Source organism: Tachypleus tridentatus, unplaced genomic scaffold (genome assembly GCF_004210375.1).
Source record: "Tachypleus tridentatus isolate NWPU-2018 unplaced genomic scaffold, ASM421037v1 Hic_cluster_2, whole genome shotgun sequence".
Classification (NCBI taxonomy): Eukaryota; Metazoa; Arthropoda; class Merostomata; order Xiphosura; family Limulidae; genus Tachypleus; species Tachypleus tridentatus.
Window position 1 is genome coordinate 30,108,835 of NW_027467782.1, and position 26,980 is coordinate 30,135,814.

Consider the following 26,980-nt stretch of genomic DNA (forward strand, 5'->3'; position numbering starts at 1 on the left):
GTGTGGTAATTTTTTCATGAACTTGTAACATAACCCCCAAATAATACAAGATTGTTTTTTCTCCCTGTAAATAATAGAAAACGCAACAGTAAATAAATTTTATTTTTATTTTTACCAGATACACAAATTATTTATATACATTCGCATGAACGAGGTTTATGTGAAATTGTATGAAGCAATACTCTAGTAAAGTTAATTTTAAACAGAAATTTCTTTTGTTCCAACAATCTGAACAATATTATAAAATTTATTTCATTTCTGAATTATTTCATGTTATATCTCTGAAATCATTATCGACATTAAAAACTACGGAATTTTAACACTAACTTTCCGAAAAATAGGCTACTCTAATGTCTGTAATAAAATGGAGTATTTACGATTGAAATGAATACAATGTTACAATACTTTACACAGATACCAAAACATGTGTGAAATCTCTTTTTATGGCTAGTCCTGTTTTTAATAACTATTTATTGTCCGTGATAACGAAAAACCCACTTGAAGTAAAAATGTATTATCAAGATGGCTGGTACGAGTATTGAAACTTTAAGTAAAGTAAAGTGAAGAACAACATTTCGACATTCTTATGTCATTTTCATGTCAACAAAGAGAAGTTGCAAAGATTTTAATGTTGTATTCTTTTTATTGTGAATAAATGTTCATAACAAATGACGTTTTTTACATTATTTAAAGGTGGGGTAATATTACAGGTATCATTCTCGAAATGATAACTCATCTTCAAAGCTATAACTGTAATGAAAAGCCTGTTCTATAACTTACACTCAAGAGTTATAACTGTAAACAAAGGCTTATTCTAAAATATTCGAATAATTAGCTCTCCTAAGTGGTATCTAATAATCAGTGATACCGTGAAAAATATTCTGAAGTCATTGTATGTTTTTCTAGTAATGGCAAAAGATAAATATTATGAAGGCAAGAACCCTCTGTGATTCCCCCAGTAGCACAGTGGTATGTCGGCGGACTTATACCACAAGAAACCGGGTTTTGATACCCATGGTGGGCAGAACACAGATAGCCCTTTGTGAATTTTTGTGTTTCATAACAAACAACAATGGTAACCATTTGTAATAACCCAATATTTATTTTCGAATTGATGAACTGGAAATTCTAGGATAAGCAGGAAATACAGTATCAACCTAGTACGCTACGAATAACTTATTGCGTTATTGAACTGCTCCTAAAAATTAAAGGTTACTAAAATAAATAAGAAGGAATCTTTAATATCCACAACACTTGGAACACTTTTAGACACGGATATTCTACTAGTCTATTTATTAGCTATATTTTCTTTATAGGCAATACCAAGCATACAACCCGATTCAACTTTATTACTCAGCACGTTACCTACCAGCCTACCCTCAAATAGAAATTCTTTTAGGCACGATTAGAGTAAATCCATCTACTAGACTTTAGACGTTACCAAATACGTCAGTCGAAAGGGTTTGACCTTCTGAGTTCAAAACTGCAATTAAATCTCAAATACATCAAGAAATGACGGAGCTGGTTGTTAAACGTTTGGCTTAAAGAAAAACAACAGCAACTCAGAACTGTTCTCCGAGCCGCTATGCCGCGGCTAAAAATAACAGTAAGAGTTAGTTAGTATTGACCCTACAATACTGATAAACAGTATGTTTTCAAGGCGATATCGGTACAAAGATATCAGAAAATAGAATTACGATTTTAAACAAAAGGGAAATAAATCTTAATTATCTGTATCCACATAATTATTCCTGTTATCGCTGATTAAATACGAAAAATAATTCACGTTAACTGCTGGTTTTGAAGAAAAGTCTGGAACGAAGATTCGAATCTTGCACGACAGCGATATTCGTGTGACAGGTTTCAAACGTTCAATGAGTTTTTTGTTGACGTTATTAGAGCCAAATCAACTTTAAGGTTAACACCTATCTTCTAGTTCACGTTCCATATAAGATAGAAACAACTTTTCCAATCCAAGTAAGTACTTCCAAATATTTGTTTAATATTCCTGTTCAGTTACTTACTTGTCGTTTCGCCAGCCCTTCTTTTTTTTACAGGTACAACTTAAATACCTTGATTATATGACACTGAAGGGTTATTCGAATTTACAGCTCCCAGACAAGTTCACAAAATTCTCTTGAAGATGTATATTACATTACGTGAATAGTTAGTTGCACGAGGTAAAGGCTTATATTAACATAGTCTTCAAGTTCTTACACTGTCCACAAGCATGGGGGCTCTCGCTAACACAGAAGTAATCTTACAGGCTCATCAAGATAAAATCGGAGTTCGATAAGCAGTGGGCACAGTCAAATATAGTCCGTTATGTAGCTTTGCATTTAACAAGAGACAAGTGAGCACAACCGTTAGTCCAACTGATTTTATCATATTGAGCAATTATATATTTCTGCCTAAAACCAGCGAGTAAAATCAGTTACATTTCATGTTTATTATAGTGTCGTTAAAGAAACCGTTTGTACAACGATGAGCGGACGAGCAAACGAAATTCACCTACGGCATTCATATAACCGCTGTCGACCTGGAAATTTGAAGACCTACGGGATTGCTGAAGTATTTTGGATTTCTTTTAAAGGGCCCTTCACGCGAAGCATCAAGTTTGATGGTGTAACAAGCTTTCTTTGGTTGTTTTACCAGTTTCAGCCCTTATAGAAGCCATATTTAAAACTTTACTGACAGGAGCTAAGTGTAAGATTTTTAACCCAAGATAACAAAAAGTAGTACCTGAAAAGTACAGTCAAGACCTAATGACTACTTCAACTCATTTTGTACAACCTCACACATGCCATTCTTTAGAAACTGTACTGACAGGAGCTAGGTGTAAGAATTTTAACCAAGATAACAAAAGTAGTACCTGAAAAGTACAGTTAAGACATAATCGCTGCCTATATTTACTTTGTACAACCTCTCGACTGGCCTGAACGAGACCGAAACACTTAGAGAGACCAAAGTACGACAAAAATAAAACAAATAAAGAGAAATTCAACGAATGAAGACATGCTTGATTGATTTTAATCAATTAATTTTAAACAATTATGTTATAACTTTTTTACAATTTGATTTACGTAATCAATGCCAGGATAAAAATATTTCTTCCAATCTCAAAAATCCTGACAACTGCTAACACGCCACTAATAACCTACAATGTACAATAAGACTTGTAACCATATAATAACAAAGTAATATTTGATTGGTGTTACATGTAAACAGCTATACTGGAGAAACTTGTTACTAAAGGAATTTGAACTTAAAACAAATTAAAAGTCTCATAAAAGTAAAACTATTATGAAATATATGTCGCCAAGAGACAACAGTCAAACTGGTCTAGTTTTGTCTCAGTAATTTAGGTAATAGAAATATTTCGTGCATACTTGTTCAAACAGCCGCTATTGAAAACTATCCAAACAATTTGACACGTGAAGACTGCTTTTATAAAATTCTTTTAAAATCCGACAAGTACAAGCGATTTATCTCCCATCAAGACTTCGCCCAAAAGCATAGGGGTCAGTGAAATCTCAGAGTCGAAAGGCAACGGGGTCTCAGCTCAGTGAGGGTCAAAGCGCATAATCAACTCCACAACCAGACGTGTGTAGGGAATGGCCACTGAAAGAAATAATTTAGTTTGTTTCGGATATTTACAAGGGCTATCTGGGTTAGTGGTCCCTAATTTTAAAGTGGCTACAACAGCGCTAACATCCAGCCCTTGAGCCACTCTAATAATGTAATTTCAATGTCGCTCTTTTGACACACACCCAAAGTGCGAGGCGCGATTTTAAGGCAACATGCCGCGAGTTGTAAGACTTCCGATTCACAGTTCAGAACGCTGACCACTGTCCAGTCAGTCACGTGATAAATTTCTTTTGTTTTTTCACATACTACGCCTAAAGATTTAATTGCTTGCTTGTTTGGAATAAAACACAAAGCTACACAATGGGTATCGAAACCCGGTTTGTAGCGGTGCAAGTCCGCAGACATACTTGTGTGACACTGGGAGGGACGTGTAAAGAGAAACAAAACTAAGACACTTTGCACGTTTTCAACAAAAGCTCGTTTCTCAAACACAACAAAAGTAACCAACTTAAGTAGAATGTATCCTTTATTGATTTGAATGCTGCAAGTGATAACGATTCTGATAGCACATATAAGGTAAAATTCGAACTTTAAAAACCTTCAACAGCATACAAATAGCCCTTCACAAAACATCGCGTTTAACAACAAACAAATCACTCCATTCACTTTATAAAAAGATCCACAGTGGGACAGAGATAAGTGTATCGACTTTCAAAACGGTGGATACCCCGCTGAATATGCTCTACAATAAACATATAAATCATAATAAACAAACACTTCATAATATTCAAGATATAAAACACTCGTTAATAAGTGGCCTTAACGTTCAGCTTTAACTTTTAGGTAGAAAAATAGAAAACTTCAACGAAATATTGGTTTTTGTTTTCTTTTTCGAATTTCGCGCACATTTACACGAGGGCTAACTGTACCAGCCGTCCCTAATTTGGCAGTGTAAGAATAGAAGGAAGGCAGCTTGTTATCACCACTGACCGCCAACTCTTGGGCTTCTCTTTTACCAACGAATAGTGGTTTTGATCGGGACACTATAATGCCCCCACGGCTGAAAGGGCGAAAATGTTTGGTGAGATGGAAATTCGAACCCGCGACCCTCGCATTACAAGTCAAGCGCAACCACCTGGCCATGCAGCGCCAGAAGAATAGTGAACTTCAAGGAAATATTGGTTTTTGTTTGGTTTTTGAATTTCATGCAGAGCAACGCGAGGGCTATTTGTTCTAGCCGTCCCTAATTTAGCAGAGTAAAACTAAAAGGAAGACAGCTACTTATCACCACCCACCACCAACTCTTGGGCTACTCTTTTAACAACGAATAGTGTGATTGACCGTCACATTATAACGCTTCCAGGACTAAAATGGCAAACTGTTTGGTGCGACGGGTATTCGAAACCGCAAGTCTCAGATTACGATTCGAGCGCTTTAACCACCTGGCCATATTGGGCCCCGAAACATCGGACAATGTGGAAACCTTTAACAACAAGATCAAAATGTGATTGTTTAATTAGTTTCTGAAACCGAATGTTAGCAACAGATTTGAACTTCGATTAGCATCATTTCTCTTTACTGACGAGTTTAATTTATTTGTTTGAAGGACAAATCTTTTTTTTACGGGCTGCCTGCCCCCCCCCCCACATATACATACAAACAGATTTGCCGCTGAGAAACAAACTTTTGACCAGAGAAAATAAATCTAAAGAATTCTGTGTTGATAATAACGCATATGTAGGCTTAACGGTAAATTGTTGTGGTGACATGTCTATTTGTTTGTTTGTTTTGGAATTTCGCACAAAGCTACTCGAGGGCTATCTGTGCTAGCCGTCCCAAATTTAGCAGTGTAAGACTAGAGGGAAGGCAGCTAGTCATCACCACCCACCGCCAACTCTTGGGCTACTCTTTTACCAACGAATAGTGGGATTGACCGTAACATTATAACGCCCCCACGGCTGGGAGGGCGAGCATGTTTGGCGCGACTCGGGCGCGAACCCGCGACCCTCAGATTACGAAGTGCACGCCTTAACGCGCTAGGCCATGCCAGGCCAGGTGATATGTCAGTACACTTTGTTATTCATTATATTCACTGATAGGTACTTATTTCATTTTCACATGGTAAAATAAGATACCAGTTTCTTGACATCTCTTTAATATTCTTGCTTAGATAACACTTGGGGGGTTTAGGCACAACCGTTCCTGATTTTAAGCAACAGACAAACAGGAAAAACCAGCCAGCCAATCAATTTACGGAACTCTTCGTCACAAGGGTATTGTCCGTTTTTGTTTTCGAACGAAATAACGAGATTGACTATCACCTTTATAACTCACCTATATCTTAAAGAATATTCAGTGGAATCACGTCTCGAGCCCTGGCTCCAACGACACGCAACCCAATATGTTAATCACTATGCCACGCCTGACACACATTCTTTAATATTTAATTAACAGCTTCAAGTTAAAGAAAAAAACATAAAAAGGTTAATCATAGATAATCATTCATGTATAACTTATGAATAATTTTCATGATTTCTTGTGATGGTTTTATATTATTCAGAAATAATCCAAACTAATTTAACATTTTATGTACATAAACCCGCGAATATGCTTATTTTATAGATACATTTGTTTCTCGTAATTTCTGTTTTATTTTTAACTAAATAGTTTTGTTGCATCAAACAATTTTCAACAGCTACTTCCTTTGTTTTCATTTTATAAACATATTCGGGTAAACAGTGAATTTAATTTAAATAGTTGAATCAGAAACCGTCAGAAAACCGGTACTTTATCAGAAAATAGCGACACAAGTAGAATGACAGTAGAAATTGAAATATATTGACATCTTTTTTCTTTTGATTGTTGGTGTTGAAGCTCGCGAAAAGCTACACGAGGGCTATCTGCGCTAGCCGTCCCTAATTTAGCAGTGCAAGACTAGAGGGAAGACAGATAGTCATTACCACCCACCGTCAATTCTTGAGATACTCTTTTGCCAACGAATAGTGGGATTGACCGTAACATTATAACGCCCCCAATGCTGAAAGGGCGAGCATGTTAGGTGTGAAGGAGATTCGAACCTGCTACCTGCAGACTGGGAGTCGAGCGACCATAATCACCAGACCACGGACGATAGACATGTAAAACGAGGAAGTGGAAACAAATTAAAAATTAAAGAAATCGTTGATTTATGATCTGAGGTGTAAATGAATCATGGATATAAAAACAGATGTGCACCAGGTACGATAAATTATTGAAGACTTGAAAAAATATTACACAAAATTGGGGAAAAAAAAAGAATGTTTTCCACAAGAATATTGAATGATCATAATATGTACAATTCTTAAAACAATAATAATAGCAGAATGAGTGGGTAATTAAGGTGGAATATATTTGCTGAGTACGAGTTACGAGGTGTATGCTTCAGTATTAGAATAAATGATTCAGAATTACATGTTCAGTATTATTCTGGTGAGATTAAAATATATCAAAGCATAAGAAAAGCCACCGTGATGTATGGGGTGTTTTAAACAGGAGTGAGGTGATAAATTACAGATCAAATATATGCAATGATATTAAAGTCAGACAAAATAGCGTCTATTTATACATAACATGAAGAAACAGGAATAGAACATAAATGAAAAGAAATGTGGAAATGATCATACAAAAATAGAGAGAACGCAGAAAAGATTAACAAAGCGGGAAAGAAATTGTTAAGACTATTTTTGAATTATTCTAAGACTGTTCTCGGGTATAATTCTAGGATACGAAGCAGGTGTTTGGACGGTAGCTAGTGAAATACCAGGGAAACTACAAAGACAGCAAATAGAAAAGATAAAAAATTACAAGTACAATGGAGTTTATAAAGACATTCGAAAGTAAGAGAGAAATCCATTTTATCTAAACCAGTTACATTATAAAAGATTTAATAAGGATAGCAGTATTAAAATATAATATTGAAAAAAACTCAAAGGAATTAAATACTCATTAAGTGAATAAGTTAAGATTTGTAGTTTATATCAAGATAATTTATAAACAATGACAGAGTCGACTAGAAAAGATGGAAAAGAAAACACAGTGAGATAAGAAAAAAATAAACATTGAAGAACATATTCCAAGAAACAACTGAGTTTTTAAAAGTTTGTGTGTTTTTATTACGTCGCATGAAAACTAAAGAGTAAATATTAAAAAAATCTTAAAGTTTGTTGAAATTCTCATTTTCCCAAAATCTCAAAATAAGGAAAGACGAAACCTGTATACGTACGGCCTGGTACCAATACAGAGGTTGGATTTTTCCAATGCTTGCGTTCGCTCGTCGAGTGTTGTTGAGTTAGAATATTTTCACCTTTATTCTGTTCCTGCAAAGGTGTAGGAACCAAAACAAAGGTTTATTTGACCGAGTGAAGGTGCCACAAATGCACCCTTTACGCCTTAGAATCCTGGAAGCTCTTGGCTTCTGGATTAAATATTATGCATTCTTCTGTTTCTACAGAGAATGATTTTCTAAATTTTGGTACATTTTTTACTGGGAAAAATGGAGTAGCTCGTGCTTCGCGCTTCCTACGTCACTATTGTGATAATTTAAATCTCAGTGTAATCAATAAGATTTAATGCAAAATCATATTTGTCATCTTTAAAATTAACTTAAATTCTTTTGTTTATCTTCTCACGCCTTATTGACATAAGACTTCTCATTTATTTATAGCCGTGCTTAGTTCAATTACAGTAAAATAATAAAATATTTATTTTACCTAGAACTAGACTTTTTTAATCAGTCTACAGATTGCGACACTCTAAAATTATCTGATAACCTCATAACAATGTGAGGGTCTGATTTTTACTAGTGTAGAGTCTAATTTTAAGTTGTAGATAAATATAATTTGTGTTTATATTGTTCGATTCTTGAATGAATTTGTTTGATTTTTTTATGTATTAATTACGAAGCTTCACTGTGCTTGACGTTGCATGCATCCTGTTGGATTCTCGTTATTTAAAGGGTTAAAATTGTTCGATGAGGGACGGTAACGTTAAAGGCGATTCAGCTAATGACAGAATATTTGCGAGTTTTACTGAGACCCCTTTAACTACATCACTTATAAAACTAAAATTTTTGTTTAAAACTCAACAAAACTAAAATTAACATGCCTAAACAACAACAACAAAAAAAGACAAATGTGCACGCGCTGTGGACTGACTGACATCTCCACCCCCATAGTTTCACCTCCACTGTTTATTGGTACCTTTCCTTCTGATAAACAGATTCTTCCTTCACAGGTTTCTTCAGATTAATCTTGTTCAGCATCACCGACGTGACTACTAGGAGCTGGAAAGTTGAACTTGAAGGCCATTCACACAGTGAAAACGGCTTAAAATATTATAGTTCTGTACAGAAGAAAAATACAGTTTTGTTCACACTAAATCTTGTTCTAAATCTCAATTTAGACCCAATATATTTTAACATTTTACTAATTCCTGGACAATTAAGATTCAAGTCACCTAAAATTTGCATAGCTTTTCTTTTCCAGTTAAATACAGAATTATAAGAAAGTTAACTGTTTAACAAGGTTTACTGCTATTCATTTAATGTTACTATAAAAACTTTGAGAAAAAACAGAATAGTATTCAGTATAAATCTTTACAAAGTTCTTGAATGGGAAAACTTGAAGTAGGCACTTCTTCACCTGCAGCAAGCAATATGTAGACAAAATTACAAACTACAATACCCATAGAGTAAGACAGTACAAACAATTCATGAGGTAAAAAAAACAGCAAAAAGCACAATACCAAATTATTAAAACAATATAAAAGTAATACAAAGAATAGCAAACAAAAACTTAATCACAGCCAACATTTAAAGAAAATATTAAGAAAGTGAGAGATACCAGTACAGTATTATAAGACCATGGAAACATTTCAAACAAAAATATAGTTGCATTCTCACTCTTTTGTAAGAAAATATTAAAACTCCCACAATCTTAGTGAACAGTATTATTTTGTAAAGTTCATTATAACACACTATTTCTTACATCTAGAACATTACAATAACCCGTTTTGTTTATCGTACTCAAGTTCAAATTCACTCCTCCACAATAACCAACAGTTAAACACACTCGCAAGAGACAACAGAGTTCTAAACATTAATATGGATAATACCCCATACAGTTTTTAACAAATGACTTGAAGGTCACCATTTATCAATCCTGCTCATTCTACATAAAAATATATGGCAAACCTATTTAGTAGAAATATACAATTCTGGTCAAAACAATGCTAAACAGTGAAACTAACTTGAACCTAATGTTAAGAGCTTATGTATGTGCTAAGATTTTAATGTTCATTATGCCTTAAATAAGATGATTTGTTTAGGTCACTTCAAGTTTAAAATATGTCACGTGAGACAATATTACTATAACTGTACATTTAGGTGTGTCAAGTTATTGTTATAACATTGTTGTAAATATCTGCTGAGGTTGTACACAATGAAAATAAACAGATAACCATAATACAGTTAATTTTAAACTTTAACAACATACATGTCTGTCTTGGAATTTTATTTTTAAAGTTACGTCATCTGAATTATGTAATCACGTGCAAAATACTGTTTACAGTGGGGTACGTAGTCATTACACGTTATGAAAAGGTATATACATGGTTGTCATGTATACAGTTAATTTATAATAACTACATATTGTGTACACAGTCAAATTAAAACAATTCACTTTGCACTCATCCATATATATTTTAAAACTATGGAATATTATATACTGTTGGCTGCAAGTTGGTAAGCTACATAATAATCTAATCTGACTGAATGTACACTATCAACTATGCATATCATAAAAATGATAACATCTTAGCTAACAAACTGTTATCAAATTTAATTTTCTACATGACAAAGAAAATGGACAGAAAATATAGTACAACTATCTTGCTGTTCCTGATTCAAATTCAGAAAAAAGGTTAATAACTGAAATACGACTCTTAATATTAGTACTACATTACTAAAGACAGATGTGCCGATACAAATTTATAATGATTCTTGGATGTTTTCCATTGTTCTATAAATCTGAGATTATTTCTCTTAGACACAAATTTATTCTTGCTTAATGTTGGTAATATAGCTTACCTTTCATTTATAAAAATACAACTAAACCAAGCATGTACAAGTTCCACATGCATTGCAATCATACAAACAGATCTTTTACTACAAACAACATTTGTACTTCAAAATATTCATGTTATTTGACTTTTCTGACTGATAAACTTAATACTGATTCACAGGAGTTTTGATAAGTTTAAATTAAAATCTGTTCTTTTATCAAGGAAACATCCAAATTTAGCATTATAAATTATAACTATACTTCACAAATTTTACGAAATAATATGCATAAAATTGAATCTAAAAACACTAAAATATGCCTGAAAATAATTAAATGTTATATGAATAAACTAGAAATAGTTGATGGTGAAACACAGAATTGCATTACTAAGGAGACGAGTGTGTGTGTGTGTTTTCTTATAGCAAAGCCACGTCAGGCTGTCTGTTGTGTCCACCAAATGGAACTGAACCCCTCATTTTAGCATTAAGAATTCATAAATTTACCACTGTACCTGCACAGGAACAGAGTGAATCATATATACATTTTGTTTATCTTTTAGTTTGTAGATGTTATAAATCAATCTAGTGATAAACTGACAATGTCATTAATCAATTTATTTTTATTATACAAACTAACATAAAAAGTTCAAAATATGATGATAATTACATGTATATTATGATTAAAACATAACTGGACTGCATGTAAATATATCAGCACCCAAAATTAATTTATAAACATACATTTTTCAAACAATTTGAAAAACTATGAAGAAGCTTGTAAAAAATTGAAAATATTTTAAAATGAGTTAACCCATGACTTGTGAATGTCTCCACATATAAATAATAAAAAAATTGAAAATCTCCATTATTCATAAGTATGTATAACATGGTGCCACTGACATTATGGTAAATGTTTGTGTACCACTTGCATACTGGTTTCATTTTTTGAGCAACTTCTATATGTGTAGGTATGTGTTTTACTATGTAATTTTGGTTATTTCCTGAGTTTCTTTACATGTGTGTATATATATATATATATATTGCATTGTTGTTAATAGTCCATATTACCAACTTACTGCCATAATGGACCAGCACTGAAATGTGTTCAGAATATCCCATCTATCAGTCAAAATCCAGACAGTGATGTAAATCTAGTCAGCAGCCATGAATAATCATCAAAAATCATTCACAAATATCATGGTAGGGTGTATATTTCAAATTAATATCTTTTTTTTTTTAAAGGTTGGAGGTATAATTGGTAGAAATATTAGGGGTGATTTCTATTTATTTGCTTTCTACTTTAAAGTATTTAATGGAAACTGTATTCCCACAAAAAAGATTATAATATTATAATGTCCCAAAGCTGAAAGAACAAGCATTTTTGGTTGGACAAGAATTCAAATCCACTATTCCAGACTGTGAGTTGAACTTGGAATATATAAGATCATAACACATAGTTTTGTGACTAAAAGATGAAGATTTCACAAAAATATCAGGATGAATCTGAATGACATCAACTTTCTTCTTATTTTTGTCAACAAATATAATAATAAAAAAATGTTCATTGTGGTAAACAAAATAATAATTTGATATAAGCAAAAGTTTTGTTTCTTCCTAATTCATAACAACATTCTTACATCAATATGACTTTTAAATTTGACACTGGATCAGGCTGTACAATTACAGCCTTCACAATATGTGGACTTTGCTGCAAGTAATTATGAAAGGAAAAAGTATTTAACATATTCCAGAAACAAAACTATATTTGGTACAGTATTAATAATTATAAGCAACAACTTTTAATTGAACTTTACATACATGCTACCAAAGATATTTGTATGAGATACATTTGATTTTTTACAATCAGTTTTCAAAACTACAATAAACATGCCTCAGACTGATATTGTCATAAACATCAAAAACTTTATGTTCATCAGATATAAAAGCTGACTTCAGGCTATTTGTGTTGTTTACCTTTGGTGTTAACTTTTGTATCGAGTGTATTGACATTTATAATCTTTCAAAGGTACACTGGATGTTTACATTTAAATGACATGGGTATCAGCCAGGATTCTCTATAGTTTTGATAGAAGAGTACACTTTGGAGAGGTGGTGGTGGGCTTGAGATGGGCTAAAAAAATCCATTCACAAATGATTTATAGCAGCTTTAAGGAATTAAGAAAAACTGTCTTGTTTGAAACATCAGAATTTGGAGAAAAATACATCACACAAAAAACATTTCCAACTTCTATTAATAAATGGGACAGTTGGTGAATATCTTCTCAGTTAAAATGGTCCGTTGCTTGTATAACCAAGTATTTTATCTAATAAATAACGTATGATCTTTGCAACCTTTCACATCTGTTGGTGAAAAGTGACAAAGTTAATGAGAAATTCTATGAACGTATTGTTTATGGAAGTTTTGATAAGCCAGTCTCTTAATATTTTTGGAATTACAAGAACATTCTTTTGCATCAAAAACTACTTGCCCTAAAGTTTTACTCCATGTGAATAACTAAAGCACAAACATTTAGCATGTTCAAGAAAGAAATTACAAATATATCTTAAAAGCAAATCTTGACTTCTCCAAAATAAATCTGACCATATTCATTCCCTCTCTTTAGTTGATTACAAGTATCCAGAGAAGAAGCTTCTACATCATACAACAATAAAGTTTCACATACACAAGGAAGTGTAAAGTACTATACAACTTTGTTATGAAACTATGGATATGACTCTTTGAATGTTAACCCATTCTTAGATATCCCTCTTTGTGTGACACTGAAGGGAGAGTCTGCAGGATATATTTCAACTAGTTATATGCTATGACTACTCAGTAACAACTTAGTGATCAGCTTTCACTATGCTCTAAGTGCCACATGTAATGTGTAGAAATTCACACACCTCTATGTGGTGCATTAATACAATAGTATTATGATGTTGAACAACCAAATTACTGCTATAATGAAATTATGTACCCTTCTTTATTGTTAACATGATTTTACTGATATTTACCAAAACCAAGTTTTGTGTGTCTGCAGCATTGTTGCCCTTGCAAAAGATGCTATTAGAAAGCTTTCATGTCCAAATCACACCACTCTTTCATGAATGTTTCCCATAAACCATACAGTATATGAAGACGGTGCTGTCACAAGGCATGTTAGAACAGTTTAATAGCATATATAATATTTAAGTATTGCTTCTGGTGGCTTGAATGTTATTTATTATTTTATACTAGTAATTGTATTTGTTTCATTCTACACCTTCTTAACTGTATGACTATGTGTAGGGGTGTTGTTATCACATTTGTAGATTTACATTCAAAATCTATTGAATGTACATTATTGAACCATTATTTTATGAATATATGTGAATTCATGTGGTAGCAGATTGTAAATTGTAATTCAAATGTAATAGTACACAATAATTAATTAATTTAAAAATAAATATTAAAACAATTTCCTAAATATCAATTTTTGTTTGTCATGCACTATGCTAAATGCTTCTTTGGTTTAAATTATATTTCTGATATCCAAAGGCAAATTTTATACTTTTTAACAAATAGAAATTTAAATTACCAAATTTTGACAAACTTGAATATAAAATAAAAAACCTCCTTTCTTATCTATTTTCTGAAATATTACTATATTTAGAAAATCAAAAAAGTTAATTCTGTCCATTTCTTTGGTTTTTGGAAATGACTGTTAACACATTCTTACTTTGTTCTATGAAATGTTTATAGCCAATTGAAAGCTCAGAATTTTTTCTATGTGGTATTTTAGGTTTTGAAAATTGTCTTCATGAGAAGATCCTTATTTTGTTGTTGTAGACTCACAAGGAAAGGTAAGATGAATGATGTTTGGAAAATATTTTTAGACATAAATACACTTTAATTAATAAGAATTATTAATTACACTAGACATCTGTGGTACTTAAATATAACCTTTGATGTTCTTTATATCAATGTGTGTATATAAAACAAGAACAATATTTTACATACTTCAGTTGTAAAATGTGACAAGGATCAACAAACTGTGGAAAGTGAGTACAAATTCATTGAGAAGGAAACATCATTGTTGATCTATATTTCTTTACTTAATGTTCCGTGCTCTATGAGAATTGATATTTCAAGATTTATTTGTAGACAGTAATAATAACATGTATATACATTATATATATACATAAAATGTACTGTATTACAACTGAAATGTGATTGTATTCTACAAAATACTGGTCCTCAACAAAGTTATTTCATCAATATCATATATATCATTATCAGCAGATTTTAGTTCATTTCTGTGTGCTTGTGCATCATGCTGATTCAAAGATTTATAAAAAGAATCCAGTTCATGATGAACATTGTAATTGTGTCTGTTGAGGTTCACACAAATAATGGTTTTTACTGTTTTATTTACTGATGAAGTCATGATCAGAAAATTATTTTTGTGACCCGTTTGGTCGTACATAAGTAGTTTAATATTTCACTGCATGTAATAGGTATGCAGCAGCTATTCCAGATGTATGATAAATTTTTTAGAGTGTTTTTCAAAAATTGGTTTTCATTCATAGTTTTAACACTTCACAATTTTTAAACTTTTTGCTTATTTTATTTAGTACGTTACATTTTCTGTTGTAACATACTTTTTTAAATGCAGTTAAAGTGTCTATGTAAATGAGATCCAAGTCTTATATGAATACTAATCTTTTATTTTAGGCAAATGTTATACGCTGTATCTATTGTGCTGTAACACTTGTAGTTGCGTTTTTATTGTCATGTCATCCTGAAGTGAGATGGTTTTAAATCATTACAATAATTAGTACTTCCTTACTATGAAATGATCTGTTATAAAGTGCACTAGGTTCAGAGTTAGACTTAACAGTGTGGAATATGTATTAAAGTTATGGATTTCATCTCTATCTACACATCTTGTTCAATTCTCTCTGAGCCTGTTGTAGTCCTAAGAAACCTGTAAGACAGTAGTTGGATGGAGACTTATTTTTAATGTTTGAGTAATGATTACTTTGGTGATTGCACAATGATATTAGCTTGGATTTCTTATTGTTCATGTTTGAAACAATTCTGTGCAAAACATTTATGGATTTGTATTTTGCAGCTACTTATAACTGTGCGATAGGCATTACTGTACTTGAATACCACACATTAAGGTCAATCTGAGGCTTAGTTTAATAAACTGAGTGCAAGGTCAGCTAGTGTGCTTTCTAAAGAGAATAAACTATGGTTACTTGAAAAGTTAATTTCAATGATTAGCCAAGTGTCTCATCATCTGATTAGTGACGTGCATGAATGGATTAAGAAGATTCCCACTATCCCTATCTACTATCTAGCAAAGCCACAGCCAAGGGAACTGGCTTGGAGAAATCAGCACAACTAGTCAAAAGTTCACAGTTCCTCCTGCACAATTTCTCAGCCTTTGCAAAGTGTATTCATAAGTAAACTTGTGTTGTTGTTGTTATAGTCTCATGAAGAAAGGGTGATGTTCAAAAGGTTTTTTCTTTTTAGAACAGATACAGTTTACTTTATAAAAATTATTAACTGCAATGAAATTTTGTAGTATGGATAAAATAACTTATGATTTTGTATTATTTAAAATGGTTACACAAAAAAATAACATTTTACATACTACTTTTGGAAGTTTGAAAGTTAGGTGGTGAAAATACATAATCTGATACCACATGTCTAATGAATGGCATAATATCATAACATTCATATCAATTTCTATGACTCAATGATGAAAGCTGGATAAGAAAAATTTAATTACCACAAAATTTTTCATTAAACATTTTCTTCAAAACACTAATTTCAAATCAGGTGGTTAAGGCACTCAACTTGTAACCCGTGGGTTGCGGGATTAAATCCTCGTCACAACAAACATGCTGGCCCTTTCAACTGTGGGGGTGTTAAATGTGATGGTCAATTCCACCATTCACTGGTAAAAGAGAAGACCAAGAGTTGGTGATGGGTGGTGATGACTAACTGCCATCCCTCTAGTCTTACATTGCTAAATTAGGGAAGTCCAGCACAAATAGCCCTCATAAAGCTTAGCTCAAAATTCAAAACAAACATGTTTGGTTTTAAACTGTAAATTATAATTCAAATTTTAGTGTTATACATTAGTTGAGTTTTAACTTAAAAGTAAATACTGAAAAACAATTTCTAAATATCAGTTTTTATGCATTATATGATATGCTCAAATAAGAGTTTGTAATATTCAAATACCAAGTCTATAGTTTCTTAAGAATTAGGAACTCAAATTACTAATATTGAGAAGTTATAATATGGAAAATTGAATCTCCCATCTTTTCTGCTTACTGCATTAACTGAATTAATCTCAGTGCCCCTACCTACCTCTTGCCATTTTGGAAGTACTTCTTTAGGTACACTTTCTTCTGAATATGACTCAGAGCTAAGTTACCGAATTTTATAAATTATTGTGCAATTCTAAGATACTGATATTGTAATTTATGACCTTTTCTTATTTTGAAATGTACACATGCTAAATCTAAATGATTGTTGTTTTATTTCACATCCTACTGTAAAATTTTATGAGACTTGATATTCAGTACTGAGTCAAGCCTCAAATGAATAAAAAAGTTCAAAATAGAAAATATTATTGTTTACTCTACTTCTTTATTTACTGTTCTGTATTTTAAGATAACTTAAATTTAAGAACTTTTATAACTTATAACTTAGTTGTGACGATTTTACAAAATACTAGTTCACACAAATACAGCCAATACAGGTCACTTTGTAAAGACGAGTTTTAGGTTCTTGGATAAAGTAACACGTGCATGTGTACTACATCACAGCATCTGATGTAATGTCAGCCAAAAACGGCTGTAGGGTCAATTTAATAAAAGTATAAACATATGTATAAATGAATAATATTATGATATTTTAAGATATTCAAACAAAACCTCTGTGTTTTTATATTATAATGTTTAGTCATTCTACAAAGAAAATAGTGTAATTCATTTGTAGGGTTAATTCAAAATTTAAAATGAATCTTCCATTGATCTTCATAAGCACAGTTACCTTATGAATATTGATATACTGTTTGTCATCTGAACAGAACTAACAAGTGGAAGAAATTCCTCTGAGCTGAAAACCGAGTGACAGTAAGCAACAAGAAGATAATCTTTGTTACCTTATTTTCAGTGTTTATTTAACTAAACAGAATTTTATGCATTAGTATATATTTCATAATGTCTACATGATACATTATAAATTACACGTGACATGCATCATTCTCTTGGCTTCAGTATATTCAAGGACCATGTTTAACTCTGTTAAATTTGATAACTTTAGTCAACTTTAAATGAGCTATTACAATAAAAAGTATTTAATTAAATACTTTATTTAATACTGGAAACATAAAATAATAAAATCAATAGTATATTTTTTTAATTTGGTGAACTTAAACAATGACATATTTGCTTACTTGAATAAGGACCAAGACACATGTTTACACAAAATCAACTTAACTCCTTTTATTATGCACACACTTTTTTTTTGGTATTTGAGGACACTGAGTAGGATAAAAACTATATCTTTCCCAAAACATAAGCTTGATGTATAATATTTTTCAAAATTGTTTGCTAAGTTCAACAGTTTTAATAAACTAAAGAAATATAAGCAAAAATATAAAGGACTCTTTCCAAAATGATTGCAAAGTTATTTAATAAAATAAGCTTACACAATAATTTTGATCCAAATAGCCTGTATCTAAATGCGAGACACTACAGTAAACTATGACTAAAGATTTACTATTACTGCATGGTTGAGTAATTACCATAACATTGCTCATCAGACTGCTATAATTTTATATTTCACAACTTTGATATGATGATCTCTTTATCACATCAATAAAGTTACACAAAACTTGCGTCATAGTGAAACAGGCATACATTTTATACTTGTGAAGAATATCCAAGTTTTAACTAAAGAAAATACTTCATAACATTAATCATTAAGTTTACCATAGATAGTTACAAAAATGACTGGTCCACTGCCCATAACTTTTATTTATAAAGATATGTTCCAGCAAATATTTAAAAGAAAAAAATTAAAGTTGAATCAAAATAAAATGTCTTGTTTCACATGGAAAGTTAATGTTAGTATTAGCATGATAAAGAGTAATATTATAATCTGGAATCATACCACTGATGAATGCAAGAAACTAAAAATAAATTTGTCAAGTGTAAAGCAAGTTCTAAAACACGGATCAATAGTTTTTATGTTTAACTTTCATTTTCAGTATTGCTACAGAATTTAGTAAGTTTTACAGACTGATTGATATATAGGCCACCTAATTTATGTATAAATCTTCAAACACAAGTTTTATTGTGTGAGAAGACTGCAACACTAAAATCATTCAGTGTAAAGGCCTTTACTGTTTTCCATGATTAATTTTTAATGGAAGATTAACCAACTATTAAAAGAAAAAACCTGCAAATGAACAGACAAAAATATTATTATTGAAATTTCACTTGTTACTAAAAAGCAAAATTATCAGTTTGTAGGCACAAGGATGTTAATTCAGTTTGTTTGTAAGAAAAAAAGTTATCTCAGCTGAAATATAGATAGAAACAAATTTCTTCCAGCAATGTGTTTAAACTGATCACTTTCTTGGCAAAAGAAACAGACATTTCATAATTATGTTACTGAAGACCCAATCCAGGAACTTCAAACTACTTTTTTCTTGCAAATTACAACTAGTTATATTGTGATTTCACTTTCCTTTCACTTCTGTGAAAGAGATTCTCATTTAACCTTTAGATGTGTAGACATAACAAAGAAATAAAAATCTAGACCAGCACTTCCTGAAGTCTTGTTGTCCACATCTCCCCTTTGATAAATGTGGTTTCTTCCACACACACCCTTTATCAAATGAAGAGATACAATACACACAGATTAAAATGTTATATGTGTTGTTGCAATTACTTATAACCTCATTAATAAAAAAATACATTAAAATGCTTAATTTTGCATTATTACACAATCAACTGCACCCTAACTGCTATTGTTCCCTCCACCTACACTTTTGGAAATGTTTATCAAAACCATATTAATTGTTCCCCTGTAAATCTTATATACCCTAACTGCTTCATTCACAATATAGAGAATACAAATAAGTAAGCAATACACTGGCCCAGTGGTTGCAGCTGTAAGTCACTTCAGCTTCTTGTAGCCTTTGTATGCAAATTCTTATGGCAGAAGAACAAAACTTTTATTGGTACACATGACAGCAAATAATGTAATGGAGACACAGAACAAATGATTCTTTCTATTTCTTCTGCTACTGCTTTGGTGTGTGAAGTGTATATGTTTTCTTAAAGCAAAGCCACACTGGGCTATCTGCTGTATCTATTGAGGAAACAAACCCCTCATTTTAGTGTTGTAAAGACGAAGACTTACTGCTGTTCAAGCTAGGGGCACTGTCTTAGTTAATAGATGCTTTACCATCAAAATTAATGAACATGCCTCTGAAACATCACGTGATGTGTTTTTCCCAGAAAGGTCGAGAACTTTACATTTTTTGTCATTTTAATGTCCCATATGTAAATTTTATACATACAGCAGATTATGAAAAACACTAATATCTTTTAATATTACCTTAACTGAAGCATGTGAATAATAGATACATAGTAAACTTATATCTCTCTGGAGTGATCACTCTTAATCAGATACGTACTTGTACGATGGTCGACTCCTGTCATACGAGCTTGAAACCTCCTGCAAGTTGACTATTTCTCACAGAACACGGTAAACCTACATAACAAAGAACATAGTTCAGTTCAGCCAGACAGAACATTTCTCGTCAGAACGGATAAGTTGATGTTCACATTTTATGGACTGACGACCAGAATAACAAACGTGTTGTAATTGTAAGACACGTACTGTTGACTATCACATAACATTTAGGAGATCCTGTCGATTACAATTCACTTCCAGGCTACGTTAACGACGTCTGGCTTAGTTTATCACAGTAATGAGATATGTACACCAACACAGAGTTAATCAACTAAAAAGTTTATCGATATTCAGGAACTTATATTCCTTAAATTGATCTTTATTCAATTCGATCGTTCTAACTGGTATTGACATACAACCCAATTAACAAATGGATATTACACTTCCTCTCCCACTACCGCCATGCTTGTTTTAAAATTTCTCTTCCTTGACTTAAGCGCCACGTAGTTACTGACCGATTTATGGTTTTGGTTTCTCTTGTTTGACATAAAAGGGTGAATTTGCTTACCAAAAAATCACATCCAACTGTGCAAAGTATCAACTAAATCGTTACTGAAATTCGTTTTTATTAATTTTTCTTCAGTTAATCAATGTAGAAATACTGCATTTGAGACTACAAGTGACATTTATTGCATCATAAATGCAAAAATAATAGTTTAGCATGACATCTAGCAACAATCGAAGCTCCAATAACAATTTTATACAGAAAACGTACATAACAGATCACATTGTTCTTGTATTAATACCTCCAAAAATGATAAAATTTGAAAATTTTACTTTATGTGCTGAGTGTTTTCATCAGTAAAGATGTTTTCTGACTGATTTTATACAAAAACATGTAATTTAAATCAGTAATATCGCTCAATTTCATTTCCTTTTTTTCAAAAACAAACAAACCTACTGAAACATAGTTAGGTAAAATAACATTTTATACAGCTGACACTCCAAAGAAATTGACTAAAACTTTTCTAATGGCCAGCTGTACATATGTGCAACTCTATAGCTACCATCCTAATGTGGCCTGGCATGGGCTAGCGCGTTAAGGCGTGCGCTTCGTAATCTGAGGGTCGCGGGTTCGCGCCCGAGTCGCACCAAAACATGCTTGCCCTCTCAGCCGTGGGGGCGTTATAATGTGACGGTCAGTCCCACTATTCGTTAGTAAAAGAGTAGTCCAAGAGTTGGCGGTGGGTGGTGAAGACTGGCTGCCTTCCCTCTAGTCTTACATTTCTAAATTAGAAACGGCTAGCACAGATAGCCCTCGAGTTGCTTTGTGCGAAATTCCAAAAGAAACAAACCATCCTAATGCCAACTATCTCTCCACTTCCACTGAAAACAAAGCTTGAAAGACTAGATCTCGATCTAAATATAGAAGTAAACACTCACATTAATCTTCAGTAAGAATAATCTATAAATTGAGCCAGATATGAAATCCACAGTTATTACACCATATATACAGTGATAGACATATGAGAGACTAAACCTCACAAGATATCAATGGTTATGAAAGAAAATAGTACCATTATTCTCAGCTTTCAATCAGTTTCAAAACGTTCAAGTTTCTACATTTTAAACTGCATAATAAACTTATTTCAAAGATGGCTGACATGTTAATAAATACAATATAAACCTAAATATATTTTTCCGAATGAAATCAGACTGGAGGCCAAGTGTTCAACATAAGGAATTAGAAAATGGTCCTTAGAAGACTGACAGAACAGTTCAGAAAAACTATTCCATGAATAAAGAAAAATAACATTTTCATTTTCTAAATTTCTTATGCCACATTACATGAAAATATGTATTTTTATGAGAAAAATGAGAATTTTGTTAAAGAAACAATAACTTAGTTACAACTGTTTTCAGTTTAATATCATACTTTTGCAAACGTTTTAAAATACAAACAACAAAATATATTATTTATGGCTAAAAAACACCCGATAGAAGTTTAAAGGAATTACATTTCAAACTTTCCTGAAGGTTGGAGACTTGAAAATAGGAACGGCTAGCGCAGATAGCCATCGAGTAGCTTTGCGCGAAATTAAAAATAAAAAAATTTTCAACTTGTTATATTTTTGTGATATTCGAATCGTGTATATTTAACAGAAATAACTTGAAAGAAAAGGGTTTTTGCTTGAAAAATTGGGTGGAAATAAAGGTTCCTAGATTTTATTATCATTATATCTATTCTTTTTTTTTGTATTTCAAAATTGATTTAGAACGCAGTATAAACAATCATTACCTAATTTAAAACAACGTTGGTTTGTAACAGTATCCAATAGATACACCGCTTATACGTAATTACGTCAAAAGTAGAACTCACGTGACCTAAAGGAACAAGTTTCATTTGAATAAATTTAGAAAAGAATCATGGCACAGAACTTCCGTAGAAAATTTATCAATTTCTTCAGATTTGGAAAGAGAGTGAAGTAGGTTGTTCTTTTAAGTACCGCATCTCATTGTTTTAAAATATTTTTTTCCAATTAACGTTTAGAATAGGCTCTAATTTAATATAATAACTTTAATCTCAGTAATGACTTTCCAACTTTCTCAACAGTCAAAAAATTAGGGTTGATATATCGTACACCTGCTCTGAACCTTTTTTGCCAGAGACAAATGCTCTATAAGGAGATATAGTTATACAAGTTATCATGTATAACAGCGAAATACCTCCAGTAGATAAAAAAAATAATAATATTTTTCTCAAAGTCCCAAATTATGTGTTTATGCAGAAGAATTGAAAACCACAGGCTGCAGTAGCAACCGTGCTTTAGGCTTAGGTATATTCCAACTCGCTGGTAAATCATTAAACGTGTTAAGTTATCGTAATCTTTAAACTAGTTTATTCAAAATATTGTGTTTTAATAATTCATTATCAGAACTAAAAGTAATAAATTTAATTGCAATGAGTCTCTTCTATTGAGCAACAAATTTGAGCTTCAGCAGACCACGATCACTTGTATTTGGAGAGTTTAGTTTGTTTTGAATTTCGCTGAAAGTTACATGACGGTTATGTGCGCTAGCCGTCTCCAATTTTGCAGTGTAAGACTAGAGGGACAGCAGCTAGTCATTACCATCGAACGTCAACTCTTGGGCTACTCTTTTTCCAACCAATAGTAAGATTAATCGTCACATTATAACACACCGACGAGTGAAAGGGCGAACATATTCGGTGTGACCGGGATTCGAACTCGTGACCCTCAGATAACGAGTGAAGTGCCTAAACTACCTGATCATGTCAGGTCGTCATTTGGAGGGAAGGAAAACAAAAAATCCAGAAAAGGAAGTGGATGATAAACTTGAGGAGGCTAAAGTTGTAGATGGTTTCTTGACAAGACGTGGGTAAATAGGGAGAACAAAATCAGATTTTGCCACCTATGGAAACAGGTGAAGTATATAACTGGCAGAACAGGCGATATAAAGGGGTTAGCAGAGAAAAAGATTTTGCGGTGCATGTATACGAGATAGGGGTCAGTGCGAAGATAAACTAAGTGCAAAAAGAAATATAGCCAGAGAAACGTTTCGCATCAGAAATGGGTATAGAAGCAGAGATGCCAACTGTTTCAAATGACAGCCTAATGATTGTAGACAGAGCCCTTTATCATTTGCGGCTACTAGACCTTACCAATGTTTCTAAGCTGTTTATTATTATATTATTATTATAACTATTATTATTTATTACTGCTATAGATTGCTCGTTTATGACTGTGTTTTGTGTATTTAATAAATAAATTTAAAAAAATATTTTGAAACTCTGTCTTTTATTTAGTTCAGAGTAACAAGCATACTGGTAAAACACCATTGAACATGCACAAACAGTAAGCAGAAAATGCCTTTCAGTGATGTCGAGAAAACCCACTTGTAGAGAAATATATATGCAAAAAAACGGCTCGTCTGGGTTGAGAAAATATTTTACATAGAAGAGCGAACAACGTTTCGATCTTCTTCGGTCATCGTCAGGTTCACAAAGAAAGAGATAACAGACCGGAAGCTGACCACATGCTTTGAAGGGGTTGTGTAACTGATTGTCGGAATGTAGAGGGCGGTGTTAGATGTTTGAATATATAATTTTATTTTATTATATTTAATATAGGTATAAAGGCGTTCCTTTATATTGGTTTATTTTGGGTTTAAGTTGTTGTATAAGTGAGGCTTCTTTACTTTTGCGTTTGTTCATGTTTGCTTCTTTATTTAGTATTTGGATGTTTTCTATGGTTATGTTGTGTTTATTTGATTTGCAGTGTTCGAAAACGTGTGAAGGTGACTTTTTGTGTTCTTTGAATCTAGTTTCCCATTTTTCTACTTGTTTCTCCAATATAGAAATCGTGACAGTTATCACATTGTATTTTATAAATAATGTTGATGTTGTGTTTGTCAGTGTAGTTTTTACATTGTATAGACCTTAGTTTTGTACCAAATGGCAAAAACTAATAACAAAATATGACACTCCAGTTAATACCAAGTTTATTCAAAAACCAGGCACAAAACTAAGGTATATACTATGTGAAAACTACACTGACAAACACCACACCAACATTAGTTATGAAATACAATGTGATGACTGCCACGACTTCTATGTTGGAGAAACAAGTAGAAAATGGAAACCAGATTCAAACAACATAAAAGTCACCTTCACACGTTCTCGAACACTGCAAGTCAAATAAACACAACATAACCACAGAAAACACTCAAATACTAAATAGAGAAAGAAACGCAAAATTAAAGAAGCCTTACTTATACAACAACTTAAACCCAAAATAAACCAATATAAAGGAACGCCTTTATATCTATATTAAATATAATAAAATAAAATTATATGTTCAAACATCTAACACTGCCATCTACATTCCGACAATCAGTTACACGACCCCTTCCAAACATGTGGTCAGCGTCCTGTTAATCACATTTTCATTGTGAACCTGACGGTGACCGAAGAAGGTCGAAACGTTGTTCGCTCTTCAATGTAAAATATTTTCTCAACCCAGACGAGCCGTTTTGCATATATAGAAAATGTCTTTGTGTAAGGACTAGTTTATATCAAGTTTATGACACTTATTGTAATAGTTTTGCAGCTGTTTTAGCCTTTGCTTTCATGAGAATGTCTCTGGATGGTTGAAAGTTATAACAACATTGTCCTTTTGACTGCATACACAGCCATATTTTTTCGCTATATCGAAGTCTGGGAACATTTTTCTGAATAGATGTCCTGCATGATCGACTACAGCTAGGGGTAAATTATGAGACATGACGTGAACATCACTTCTGCACTTATGGTTTCATATTCTGAATTCTTACTCATAATTGTCGTTATCTGTATCGTTTTTGTCTTTGCCTCAGCCTTTTGTTCGTGAGATGCCGATTTTGTATGTCTGGAACAATCGTTTATCCCGCCATGTGCCACAGAAAAATCAAAATGACAAACTGTACAAAACGCATGACTGTCACTGACTTTTGATGCAATGACCAGATATTTTGCACTATACCCTTTCCTAAATTTTTGATTCACAGTTTTAGTCATTTTAGATTTGACAGGAACAAGACAATCTGGTGAAAGAGGCGTCTTTTTTTTTTTCCATTTTGTGAATGGTCGCATTGGTTTTCTATGCCGCTCAGTAAACGAGAAATACCCATCTGTGCAAGCACTGATTGGCTGACAAGCACTGATGACGTAACTGTGGATTCCTTTACGTATCCAGTATGAAGAAGCACCGCACTTAAACTATTGGTATGCGTCGGAGAAACAAATATTTTTTTATTATTTCATGCACAAACAAGATTATTGCAAGTAGCCATTCGTACTATGTCTTTCATTTATTATCAAAATTTATTTGTATCTCACCAGAAATTTTCTTTTCACCTCTTTCAAGCCCTGAGGTAACAATTTATCACTTTATTGTATAGGCCTTATAATACATAATAACTTGGGAGTTGCAACAAGTCGTAATGTTTGTCTGTATGAGCGAATAGTCGTAATGTATACACCAAACTCGTAATGATTACTCTCAAATCGTAATGGTTGGCATCTCTGTAAAAGTAGCCATAATGGTGGACGTATAAAAAATGAAATTGATTACAAAAGCAGTGCATGGTTGAAAGAGGAAAATTTGACATAATGAGATAACTGAGAAATGGTTAAACATAAATGGTTTTGATGACGCAAAATCTTTTAAATATAGGATTACAGGCTATTTAACAGGAATAAAGTACAAAAGAGGCAGAGGAGTGACATAATATGAAGTAGATCCTGTAGAAGTTGAGGATATCAAAGACAACAGCAAGGGGATTAAATCCATTTGGGTTCCCATTTATCATAATAAAGGACAATGAATTTTAGTGAGAATTTGTTACAGACTATTAAATTATACGTCACAAGCAAAAAAGAAAACTGGTGAAACAAGCGTAGGCATTAAAGTAAACGTACAACGACAAATCCGTTGTACCTCATTCTTAGATATTTGAAAATTGACGTGAGACAATTTTACTGATATATGTATATATATACACATTAAATACAATGCACTGTCAAA

At 32.4% G+C, this 26,980-nt stretch overlaps 2 protein-coding genes and 2 long non-coding RNA genes across 9 annotated transcripts in view; 2 read left to right on the forward strand and 2 right to left on the reverse strand.

The window, feature by feature from the left end:
• LOC143243032 (prolyl 4-hydroxylase subunit alpha-1-like) overlaps positions 1-26,980 on the reverse strand; it is a 273,473-nt gene that overhangs the window by 108,495 nt on the left and 137,998 nt on the right. The gene's annotated exons all lie outside the window — the stretch shown is intronic.
• The window catches only part of LOC143242692 (prolyl 4-hydroxylase subunit alpha-1-like), a 160,875-nt gene that overhangs the window by 29,692 nt on the left and 104,203 nt on the right, over positions 1-26,980 (forward strand). The gene's annotated exons all lie outside the window — the stretch shown is intronic.
• Positions 1,080-3,275, reverse strand: LOC143242434 (uncharacterized). The gene is made up of 2 exons (XR_013022690.1): positions 2,873-3,275; positions 1,080-2,742 (listed from the first exon to the last, which is right to left on the reverse strand). It is a non-coding gene; the product is annotated as an uncharacterized LOC143242434 (long non-coding RNA).
• LOC143242433 (uncharacterized) lies at positions 1,870-16,206 on the forward strand. 3 transcript variants are annotated; one of them, XR_013022688.1, is made up of 3 exons: positions 1,870-1,977; positions 14,467-14,527; positions 15,978-16,206. It is a non-coding gene; the product is annotated as an uncharacterized LOC143242433 (long non-coding RNA). The 3 variants fall into 3 exon arrangements; XR_013022687.1 differs by lacking the exon at positions 1,870-1,977 and adding an exon at positions 8,365-8,407; XR_013022689.1 differs by lacking the exon at positions 1,870-1,977 and adding an exon at positions 11,749-11,884.